Source organism: Ascaphus truei, chromosome 1 (genome assembly GCF_040206685.1).
Source record: "Ascaphus truei isolate aAscTru1 chromosome 1, aAscTru1.hap1, whole genome shotgun sequence".
NCBI classification, from domain to species: Eukaryota; Metazoa; Chordata; class Amphibia; order Anura; family Ascaphidae; genus Ascaphus; species Ascaphus truei.
In genome coordinates this window covers 419,003,166-419,016,151 of record NC_134483.1, presented here as the reverse complement: position 1 = coordinate 419,016,151, position 12,986 = coordinate 419,003,166, and the positions used below count along the sequence as shown (strand labels likewise).

The window sequence follows — 12,986 nt, the reverse complement described above, 5'->3', positions numbered from 1 at the left end:
TATTTTTTTTAGGAATTTAAGGCCCCTTGCACACACCGCTATATGGACCCATGATTTCCAGGTAGAGATTCCCTGGAAAGATTGGCAAGATATTTCGGTCAATTCAATGAATACTTCACTTTGCACAATATCTAAAAGAGAATATTTATATATATATATAAAAAAAAAAAAAAAAAAAAAGATGGTGTCTGACGCCTCAGAGGTTGAGGCACATTTATCCTGCGACCACAAATCTTTGTTGGAAGGGTTGCGGTAGTGTCGGGGACATGTCCCATATCTGGTGGTCTTGTCCCAAAATACAGAGATTGGAGATTAGTGCGAGAAACTATTGGGATAAGAATTCCCCTAGACCCAATTATAATGGTCCTGGGTAAGCCGCTAGATAATTTAAATGAAAAACAAAAATCTAAATTATTGTTACATATCCTCACCGTGGCGAGACGTGCAATCGCAGGGGCCTGGAACAAGCCCCAACCCCCCTACAGGAGAGAGATTATCTCGAGTGCAAACGAGGTGCAATCTGTGGAAAGACAAACAGCTTTTGTGAGGCAACTCTAGAAAATTTCAGAAAGTTTGGCAGCCCTGGCACTCTAGGGGTGAATAGGTGAATTTTTCTGATATTGTGGACCGAGGGTTGTATTTTCTCTCAGAGTTGGATAATCTGTGTAATGTATGGAGGTGTGGTTGTCTGGCCTTGTTATATTTATACAGTTTTTTTAATCTGGTGTTAAATTTGTTGTACTCCCCCTCCCCTTTTTCTCTCTATCCATTTGCCTATGTGTATCTAAAACTTAAATAAAAAATAAGTTACCCAAAAAAATAAATAAACCCCAGACTACTGGGTGCTGCAGTGTATGTGTATGTGTTTTTAATGTAGTCCTGATTCCATTAATCTATGTTCTTGCACTTTGCAGCATTTCACGGACAATGCGCTCAAAGTGAGTTTCCCAGCACATATTAGGAGTGGGAGTGTTATCGATTAGACGGTCTCATGTTAAAGAGCTGCGACAAACTATGGCTCAACCTCTGATGAAAGCTATAAAAGCAGGCCTGCACAACTCCCGTCCTCGAGGGCTGCAAACAGGCCATGTTTTCAGGATATCCCTACGTCAGCACAGCTGGCTCAATCAGTGGCTCAGTATGACTGAGCCACTAATTGAGCCAGCTGTGCCGAAGTAGGGATATCCTGAAAACATGGCCTGTTTGCGGCCCTCGAGGCCCGGAGTTGTGCAGGCCTGCTATAAAAGGGACTCCACAAATCAGTCCAATAGCAGGGAAATGCAATGGATTTAATGCTTTTTTCTAAATGTTAAAAAAAAAAAAAAAAAAACACAACACACACAACACACACAACACACACAACACACACAACACACACAACACACACAACACACACAACACACACAACACACACAACACACACAACACACACAACACACACAACACACACAACACACACAACACACACAACACACACAACACACACAACACACACACAACACACACCATAAGCATCCCTCTCGGAGATGAGAGCGAGCCAAAGAAATCCTTGGTCATATGTGTAGTGATATGCTTGGGAAATTAACAATGTCTACGAAGTCTCTCCACGGTTCCAAAAGGTTCTGAAATGCATTAAGTTGGATTGCATGCATGTTCATTCTTGCATTACGGATATCCACCAAATCCAATATGTCATTTTTACAATGGAGTGTTATTTTGGCTTTCAATACTGCTGCTCTCTTGTATCAGAGTATATGCAGACTTGGCAAAGTGGACCAGGGACCCAGTGGGGAAAGAGCAAGAATACTTTGCAACACATCATGAACTTTTTTTCATAACTTTGATATCACAGGACATTGCCACCACAAGGAGAAAGAGCCCTACGTGGTCACAACCTCTTGTACACCAACTGAACTCAACCCAGCGCCCACGCCCCTTTTCAACTATCCCACACACACACACCTAATAAAGCCCCTGTCGGATTCCAAAAAGTACTGTCGCCTTTTCTCTAGGCTGCAAATGTGATTTAAGTGTATTGTGATTACACATACACTACTGTCTAAGCACCCTTGGGTTACTACCCTAGTTAATTGGAGAACCATCCAAATTCAACATAATTCAATATCTGTACGCTGTGAATCAGTGTGTATGGGCCCTATTATACACTCAATAAGGGTTATATTCGTTACATCAATGCCATTGTGTATGGCTGTATTTTCCATATGACAACGAGTTTAAAACGATGTACCTTCAACGTGGTACTAGATGGAATACGAAGCTGATATTCAGGAGTACGACGGACTGTATTGCGATTTATGGCCAATTCCTTCACTAGCTCCCTGCTCCTTATATGGAGAAGCGCAGCGATTATATATTTGTTTTACATTTGTTGGGCCGATTTTAATCCTTAGCAGCACGCTCCTAGAGGGCAACACTACTATGATGTAATTTAATATATTTAGTCAGTCACCTGCAACTGCTTATTGAGCAGTTTGTGGCAGGCCAGCCCCTCCTTCTTCTAGGTATATAATCTCCCAGCAAGGTCCCATTATTTCACTTCACTTGCAGACATGTGAATATCTGTCTATCTTGGCTGTATAACATTTTAAAAAGTGTCACAAATGAAGTGTCTGAAATATTGGAGGTGAAGACAAGAACAACTGGACTCTGCACTTAAACATCCCTGCAACTGTGAGAACTTTACTTTCTAAATGCTCTGACAATTTGTACACAGCTATAGACTCCATTTCTAATCTGTTGCTTAATCTTCAGTGCTACACTGCCCTGCCAGGTCTGTTTTATATACCGTCTCTTTCAACTCCTACAATGACTGGGAACTCTCCCTGTATCTCATTATGCCCTCTTTATTTGCAGTTCTCTTCTTATCAACTTCCGCGCCGGAGACTGAACGCCGAAAGGATCGGGATATCGTACAATTCCCTGTATTGTATTTTAATACGCGAGTGCATTTTATCTCTTTTGCTACTCGTCTTATAATACAAAATTGTAGCTGTACTACACCATGCCAGTCTCTATCCTTTTTGTATGACACTGGAGGAGGAATTACCCTACGAATACAAAATCGTGTTGGAAGTTACAACTGAAGGCTGCTCGTTTCAGAAAGAGATAGAGTCTCTGTACTGCGTGATTTCTGGGGATAAAGTGTGAGTGCTACTATCTTACAGCCCTATACAAATACCATTATATGCACACAGGTTGCACTATGTTATGTTGCTTTATTTTTTCATGATTACGCGGTGAACGTCCTGCGATCCCCTTGCGGTGGAGGAATACAATGAAGATATACTTAAGAACAGTCTATAAAGGGTTGTGTTTGAGTTGCTTTACAATTAACATACTATTCACATTGGGTGGTGGTTATTTATATACTCAATATTTATTAATTGTTCACTTTATATCATTTGTTGACCACTTTACATAGTTTGTTTTGATTCACTATGTTTATTATATTATTGATGCACTAGCACTTCACATTTAAAACTGAAGAGCGCCCGATTACACACCACTGGCCATTGGTTCATTTAAGGCCATCGCCAACATAGATATGGAGAGCAGCAGTGTATTTGTCATTTCACAGCCCTTTGATATATTAGAATGTGGACATTCAGAGACATCAGCTGAAGCAACCTTTAGTAAAAAAAAAAGTCCTACATGCATTTATACCTTAAATGAAAAGGTTTGAGAGCAACTTATTGTCTTTATTCCCTTCCTGGCTATTCTTAATTTGGGACATTCCCCATTTCATACCCCACTGCCACCTGGTGCTTCCAGAAGCACGTGGGACGTGGATACCTGCCAGTGCATCCTCACACAGCCAGCACACTACCCGCTTGCTTTCTCAGACGCTTCCACGGTTCAGCCCGGTTGCAAGGATCCTCTGGACATAGATGTACGATTTCTGAGCCTATGGGGAAGTGAGGCGGAGAACCCCCGAGAACTAGACTACACGCAGTCCTGGTGAGTCCCAGTTACTACTGCACACTGTTCGGACAAGAAAACACTATTCTGCAGGTAGAGTGAGGGACTTGTAAACGAATACCTGCAAGAATTTCCTGTCCTACTGTGCTGTCGGGTGGCTTCTCCAAAAATACTGGACACAAATGGTGAAAGGGTGACTTGTTCGAGATACCCACCTCTCCTCGGCCCCACCCCTAGGCCCCTGACACCACCTCCAGATTATCTGCATTACCCAGCAGCAGCCAACGCAACTACAACACACATCACTGTGAAATGTTCAAAGAACTAGATTGGTCATCACTTGAGTCTAGGCGCAAAGTTCATCTCTCCTGTCTTGCCTTCAAATACTTTTTGGGTAAGCTACCTAGCTACCTGAACAAGCTCCTCACCCCTACCACATGCAGCACTTATCTGAGATCTGACTCCAAAAGACTGTTCATGGTCCCGAGGCATCCGGCCGCTCCTCCTCTTACCGTGCATCACAAAACTGGAACAACCTACCAGAGGAGACTCTCACATCCACCGCCAGTTTAAGTTCTTTCAAATCTAAGGCTGTCTCACATTTTTATCTGGTCTGTAACTGTTACATACACCTATAATATATATGTTCTTTAACTGTGCATGCAATGTCTTGTATATAATGTATACCCTGTTCATTTATGTAACCATGTATTATTTGTCTTAACTCTATGCCCAGGACATACTTGAAAACGAGAGGTAACTCAATGTATTACTTCCTGGTAAAACATTTTATAAATGAATAATAGGATGGAGGTAGCTACCCCGCTCCCTTGCAACAGCCCTGCTTAGGGAAATCCAGCAGCCCTCAAAGCCGGTCAGGTCACTGTCCAAGGAGGCAATACCGGTATACTCTCAGGTCCAGCATTACCCAATTTTTTACTGGACAGTGTGTCCAAATACAGGACAGTCCAGTTCAAGACTAGACACCTGGCAGCCTTATGCGCTGAAGGGAGCAGCTATACCTCATTCAGTACCCACTGCCATGTGGGGTACAGGACAGGGTCTGAAATGAGCATTTCACCACCAAGTATCAGATCAATTGTTATAAAACATCAACATTCATATTGTGATAGTTACACTGGGCATAGAGGCGCCTAATCAACAAGGGGTGACTAAGCTTTGTACAGGATATGCAGCACAGTATGTGGAATCTGCCCGTTTCACATCTCTTTCCAATGCAGCTAAATTAGAATAACACTGCCAAGTGTGTGTGTATTGTAATCTATTACTAGTGTAGCCCTGATTGTTTTTTGGGCTATAGGTCTGTCCTCCTCCTGGCAGTAATGCCTAGTAAGGGTAGGTTTGCCAGGAGTAATCATGGGTTTCCCCCACTCATTGCAGTACATCAGGGAAGGTAGTGTCATCAGGCCTTGTGTCCAATTAGAGGCACATGGGTGGTGCTTACTGGATCTGTACTTAATGCGTTGTACTTCCTGATTTAGCCAGTCTGCCTCTACCGTGAGAGGGGCAGGGTTTACCCAGCTAAGCCGTCAGGGCTCTGGCAGTTTTAGGCCCTTCCTTAGGGGAGTGGTGGGAAACCAATACCTCATATCCCACAAGGGGATAGGGGAAGAGCAAGGACCACTCTCGGTGCCCATTGACTGGGAGTGGATCCAGGAACATCCTGAGGGTGGATACCCTCATAACTGCTGTTCATCTGTGGCTGCTGAATACAGGAAGACAAATAAAGCATCCTGAGTTTTATATACCTCCTGCCTAAGAGCGAAGTCTATTAGGAGGAGGGGGAAGAGATTCTTCTGCAGGGACTTCACCCCATACACCTGGGGGCTACACCTGTGAGTACTATTTGGGCAAGACCCCAGAAGCCTGTCCTGTCTTTCCCCTATAACACCATGCGGGAGACCCAGGACCCCCTGTTACCAGCAGGTATGCACCACACTAAGCCATGTAACCGGAGTGAGTTTCCCCACAGAGAGGCCCTATGTGAGATTTGGTGGGGGAAAACGGGTACACTAGTAAACTGCTTAAAATTGTTATCTGCACACATTTCCCACTGTACATGTAGCCATGTCGGTTTGGCTACCAGTCTGCCCTCCCTGACATGCAAGCCCTGGTAACAGTGCAGGCAGTGTCAGGACCAACAATCCTGGGTTTTCCCCCACAGTAAGCAGCTGCCTTGAGTGACAGGGGAGGAGGCAGGCTAAGGCCTGTGTTCTGCCCAATCCTGGGCTCAGACCTTGGACCTTCCCCCTCTGTACTTAAGGAGCTGCACACCAAAATGTAGGCAGTCTCTCTACCCCTGAGAGACAGGTACTCACACAGGTGTACTGAGCAGTGGCACCTGCTGTCCCCTCCCCTTGTGGGAGTGAGGAGTGTTACCTTTCCCCTGACGATTAGGGAGTCAGGGAAGAGCAAGGACTACCCAGGTGCCTTCGGCCTGGGGTGGATGTCCAGGGACCATCCTGGAGGTTGGAGACCTATTTGACTGTATTGAAGCAGATACAAGTTGTGTTGCTGTTTATGCAGAGGGACAATAAAGTGTTCCAGTTAACTAGACTCCTGCCTGGTGTGCAATCTGGGGGTAGTGAAAGTATGTTCTCCTGCAGGGATTATCTCCACATACCTGAAGCCTGCAGCAGATGGAGACGCTGTACCATGTGAAAAAGATCAGTTATCTACCCCAGAAGTCTGTCCTGTCTTCCCCAATGACAACAGCGGAAAGCTCAGCATCCTGTGAACTAACAGGTAACCAGTAACATTGCTAAAGGTAGTGTGATCTCCCAGAGGGTGGGGGGGACACAGTGTTACTATACATATATTTAAGAAAAGCATATTTATTTATTTTTAAAGTGCAATTCATAATGTTGAAATTAAACAGCCAATGTCACAGTTAAATTAGCCTGTTTTCTACTGTGATTTTTCCCTCATTTCTATAGTACCCCAGAAATATTTTTAGGTGGAGTATAAAAAGGCCCCTGCTTACCTTCGTGGGAGACTATTGTTTGCGTGCCTTCTAGTTAGCACACGTTTTGCAGAAACTAAGAAAACAAAGCCAAGTCATGTACTTGCTTCAGGAGTTTAAATGGGACTATTACAGTCACTGAATGTCTAAGGATGCAAATTAGCAAACATTGGAGTATTTGGACCACATCTTTCCATTTTATTGGAAAACCATGGACTATTATTTGCTGAAAATAAGGGAGACTTACTACCAATGGAGTGAGGCTCTCTCAGAACTGGTGACTAGTCTGGTCCAAAAGACCTTTACATGGAAAGCTCAATACACCAGATGGATATGCATGGGAGCTCACATCAGTTCACCTGTATTAAAGATAAGTAAACCAGTGGAACAGTAGTTGAATGAAATACAATATATAAACTGTGGGAGTGGTGATTGTCACGGGAGACCAGGCCCTTTACACCTTTTTATCCGGATCATGCATTGAGCAAAACAATATAATGAAATAAATTGTACATTTACTCACAGGAAAAAAGGCAGACACAATATACAGGCAAAAAACACACTTACTTGGGAACAGGGTACACAACTACACTCGCCTAGTTCTAGGGAAATCTACCCAAGTATTTTCCTCCGATTGAGATTTAGCCTGAATGTCCTGGAACTGAAATCAGCCTGCAGTTCTGGACGCCACCCCTCCCTTCTCTCCAGATCTACAATTTGACTCACTGGACTTTGGTGTTTAGAATCTTGGAGAACTATAAATCTGATTTGCACAAGGGGTTATAATACCTCTGACTTTTATTCAGAGAATATTACCCCCCTATCAGAAGTGTGAGAATATTCTCAGCAGCCAGAGCAGGGCTCATCTGCTTTATGATGCCTGAGAAATGCGCATGGCTATCTGCCGGGAAGGCTCCACAGAGTCTGACAGAACCCAAATGGCTTTTAGGGCCTCTTCCTCTGCCCCTCCTTGCTACCAACAGGCCCGACACCTCCATATCCTGTTTTCCTTGAGGCCAGAGGGTAGACATGTCTCCTATGCAAATGCTTTAGGCTGACTGCATGGATTTTTATACGTCAGTACGGCACATTACAGGTTATGCACGTACAAACCCTGGGCTCGAGAGCTGAAACTCTATAAACCCACGGATCAGGGGTAACTAAAACTGGCTTAAACCTTTGATAGCCTGGCTACCGCCTACTGTCACAGTGATAAACACAGAATATGAGAGCAATGTTAACATAGTAACAGTCTCGCCCAAGTTTTACAGTAAAATCGTTCCTCCACGCCTCCCATCAACCAGGAACCAGACTCTATATTCCAGCTACAGCAGCTCTCTCAAACCAAGACCAGACCCGGGGGGGCGGGGGGGGGGAAAGAGGCTCATTGACTCATAGCAATGTGCGAAAGCAAGCCTTTGACCTGTCCAGGACCAACAGATTTTTTTTTTGGAGCCCAGGACAAAATTTGAAGAATGGTGCCCCGCAAATGTGATGACAGTCACTACTTTGCTTCACCCCCTCGTTTCTCTCTTCTTTCTCCCCTTTAATGTTATTCCATATATTCCCCTTGTGTATCTCTGGTCCACTCCTGTCACATTTCTCTCCCTCTCCTCCCTTCCTAGGTCCGTTTGTCTCCTGCCCCAGCATGTCTCTTCTTACACCAATCATATTCTCTATTCTTCCCGCCATGTATTTCTCTTATGTCATCTCTTCTCACATGCTTTCATTCTATTTTTAAAAGCCCCCATATCCCACTCTTTTTAATCCCCCATGTTTCTCCCCCAACGTCTTTTCCATATTTCCCCCCTTTGTCTACATCCATCTTTAACAATCTGATGCATCTTCTTCCAGCATCATTTTACCGTCTCCTTTCTTCTCCCTCTGGTGTATTCCTCTTTTCTCCTTTATGTTTCGCTCTTCCTCCCCGTTTTACCCTTCCCTCTCACCTGTCTCAGTCTCTGCCACATACTGCAGTTTCCACACTGTTCTCCTTGAGGCCCGCCCACTGATCAAGGCCCTTGCCACCTACAGAGGATCTGCAGAGGAAAGGATTGACCTCTGCCTGCATCTCAGGGCCCCTACAGAGAATTGAGGAGTCTGCAGGGGTCCAGGCCACTAAACCCAACGGGCTAGGACAGCAGTCCTGGCTGTCCCCCCTCTGCCTGTATAAAACAGCCTCTGTACTGCTTGCGACATTGGCAGTGAAGAAACAAAAGAAGCAATCCAAGCCAGTTATATATTTTTTTAATACAGCATTGAAGCAGGGGGGGGGGGTTCGGTGCTGAACCCCATTAGTTTCAGCTCCGGGGACCCCATGCTTCCGGAGATACTTACATCCGTAGGGGGTGCCGGTAGCCGCTCCAGGGTTCACTATATGTCTGCTTTTCAGAGCTCCTGTGCCCAGCAGGCCAATAGGAAGCCGTGATGTCATCAGATGTGTCTTCCTATTGGCCCATGCGACATCGGCACCCCCATAGGAGTTAAGCATCTCCGGCAGCAGGAGGTCCCCGAGCGGAAATTAATGGTGTTCAGCTCCAGCGACCCCCTGCTTCAAACTTGTATTAAAAGAAAATAAATGGACTTGGATGGCTCGTTTCAAAGGAAAACACATGGTGGAGCGCTGTAATTACTAGGCAAAGTTTTACATGTTAACAAAATGTTTCCAGCCAGCTACAAATAAACAGGTGGAGGAAACCCCCCAACAACAGAGCTCACAAGCATGCGAGTAAGCACTAAATAGATGTGAAGACAAAGGTAAGTGTAACCAATCCAGTTTAAATTCATCCGTAATGGTCTTGATCCTTTTAAGCTCTAATGTGGGGTTGGACAACCAAGCATGAGAAATGGGGATGTCTGAGAGGAACTCCAACGGGACCAACCCAAACCCCAAAGATGTAACAGAGCGATATCAATGTATTAAGTTTATACTCATGAACTGCTATTTTCTACTGCTGGATACATAACCACATCAACATTTACTTAGTTATAGGGCCTCATGCAGAGAGCAGCGAATTTTAGAATTGGAGAGGGGGAAAATTTTTAGCTTTATTGGAGAGTTTTTTTCTCCATATGCAGAAAGGGCAGAAAACTGCATTTACAAGCATTTCTGCATATGGAGAGTTTCAACCAGCGCTATAAGCGCTGTTGAAACTAGTGGGGAAAAAATCGCGTTTTTTTTTTTCCCCTCCACTGGCCGCGGAGCGCCAGCTGCTTGGTGGAGAGGAAAAATTTTGAAAATCGCGCCATTTTTTTGGCGCGAACAGCCACTAGATGGCGATCGCGGCTCTCTGCATACGGCAGAAAAAAAAACTGGAGAGATTAGAAACTCTCCAGCCGCGCGGCGAATTTCAAGGGGAAAAAAAATGGCGCTTTTTTCAAATCTCGCCATTTTCGGCTGTTTTTAGCGCGATTTTCGCCGGAAAATGGCGAGATTGCTATTAGCGCTGTTCTCTGCATGAGGCCCTTAGTCTTTACTTAAGTCATTATGGTCCCGTTTTGACTGTAAATTATATATATTAATTATCTATAGCAGATTAAAGATGATCATTTAAATAATAACAGGAGTCAAGGCTATGATTAAGTACTTCCATTTTTATATTTACTTTTGTGTTTAGGACGTTTGTTTTTCTGCCAGTCACTTAATATACAACTCTTTATTTGTATGAGATGGCATTTTTTCATTGTGACTGGCTGATTACATTGTATATTTATTTATGTGCAGCTTGTTTTGACTTGTTTGTTTATTGTATGTGATATATGGTTTTTTTACACAGTTTGCTATACGTTTCTTGGCACTTTGTTGCTGAGACTGCAGGAGTTACCTCCTCCGTTACATCACCGACAGACTCCCGTGATCGTATATCGCGGGAGATCCAAGGGGTGACGCGTGGGGGCAGAGCATCGGGCAGCCAATCACTACAAATGCCGGCACATTTGAGCAGACCTTCATAGGGAACTGGGCATCGAGATGTTAGATGAACATCTAAAGAAGCTCAACAAAAAATTCTACAAGGAACTGGACCAGAACTCAAACCCGCTGATCAAGAAGCTTGCTGCGATCTCTGCAAACCCATTTGACCGCTACCCACGACCCATCACAGCGCTGACCCTGTTAAACCAACTCAACTGTGGCAAGTAAGCTTCCTAAAGAGTGCGACAATACACTCAACAAGAGAACTTGGAGTAATGAGGCTTAAGCCTCGGTATCCAATATCACCACTGACAGATTTAATCTGTCAGTCAGAACAGAACGGTCAGGAGAACGCTACTCTTTGACAAAGTGCCCCTGGTAGGAAACACGTCAGAGCGTCCTCCTCGAGGTACTTGCGGCGGCAGCGTTCTATGGATTGCAGATTCCAATAAAACATGATTTTTTTTAAAGTGACCCAGCGGCATTAGTCTCCCCTTGGCGCTTCTGTGTATGAAATGCACGGCCATCTTCTACCTGGCGGAAGAAACTCTACTTAGCTACAAATAAACAAATGGGCAGAAAGCTTCAGGAATCACAGCATTGCATTATAACAGACACCAGCTAAGGGGAATTAAAAAGCCATACAGAAAAACCCTGCTGCAAAATCAGATTAAAAATACAGGGTTACTGTGCACTTCCGCTTATAATTTATTAAAAGATAATTTATTGGCTCACTGCCACATACCAGACATGTTTTAGCTACATATTGTACAAGTATTGCCATAGAGTACGCCAAAACTTTGGAAAAAATTAGCCTTTTAACTAAACAGACCACCCATTTAAGGCCTCGTCCAGGGTGACGCTGAGCAGGCGCGCGCTGGCCGCAATGAAACATTGTTGCAATGTGTGTGGCCAGCGTGAGCTAGCGCCTGCCTGCTTGCTGAAGCAAACAAGTTTGAATATGCAGCTCGCTGGCACGTCATGTGAGCGGTTTGCCCAATGAGGGCGAACCAGCTCCATGACGTCATGGCTGCGGGCCCCCGACATGCCACCGCCGCGCGCACGCATACCTAGCCACAAATAGCCCGTCCGAGCACGTGATGTCACCGCGCACGAGCGCTTCCTGCCTGGCCGCAGCCTTATGTCAAGGCACAGAATTGGCACTTGTTTGACAGCTCATTCTCTGCAGAGCACAGTGTGATTTCCATGACATGCAAACCTGCTGAGATTCACCATACAGCCAACATTGGCTGAACACATCCTGTGATATATACATAAAAATAAAATGTATTAATTCCTCAGATTAGTAAAACACACGTTGAGAATTCAACCTGAGGTCGCAGATATCCTCCTACACAGCAAAACGAAAATGTACATATTTATGTTTTTTTTTTTAAACAAAAAAAAAAAGTTTAAAATAAGTTAAAGAATATGGCATAAGACTTTTAAAAGTGAGGTTCAAATGGTTTTTACTGATTTAGACAGAAGTGCCGATGCTTTATACTGTAACCAGTAGGGGCACACACACCGCTGATTTGGCTGCATTTAATTCCCCGGGGATCATTGGTGAGATGTAGTGTGCTAGAAGTCCAGGTCTGAAGCTGGATATTACATACAACAGACAGGAGTCCCACCTACTCCATCACAGGGCAAGCACAGAAACGCCCAGGAGCCGCCTCCTATCCAACCAGGAAACACACAGGCGCAGCAAGTGCTGGCAGCACAAAGAGAAAGCAGAGAAGCCCAGGAGGGACCTGCTGAGAAAGCATTAAATGCCAAGCACACTATTAGATTACAAAACTAGTTATGGGTGGCATTATGAGACATGCAATAGCAGACACCTTTATGGATAACGTATCAATAGCAGCTTCATTCAAGCCAAGGGGTAGGATAGGACAGGCAAAGCAGGCAGATTAGTCGGCAGTCAGAAAGACTAGCTTGCGTCCCTTGAGGAAAACGTACGAGCTGCAAGGTTCAGAGGCAGATATTAACATGCCAGGCACTGGGATTGAACACCCACCTTATCCTGCAGGGTCTGTAATCAGACTCCGGTCAGGCTGCTCCCTGAGAGCATCAGGACAGAAGCGTCTGCTCTGCTATTGAGGTTGATCAGCAGTGAGCAGCCAGGCTGTACTATAGAGCAACTCCTCC

General features: G+C 44.6%; 1 protein-coding gene across 1 annotated transcript in view; it reads right to left on the bottom strand.

Annotated features, from left to right (window-relative positions):
• LOC142503095 (uncharacterized) overlaps positions 1-12,986 on the bottom strand; it is a 29,464-nt gene extending 16,478 nt beyond the window's left edge. The window contains exon 1 of the mRNA XM_075615063.1: positions 12,856-12,986. The gene's annotated coding sequence lies outside the window, so the exon portion shown is untranslated. The remainder of the gene's footprint in view (positions 1-12,855) is intronic.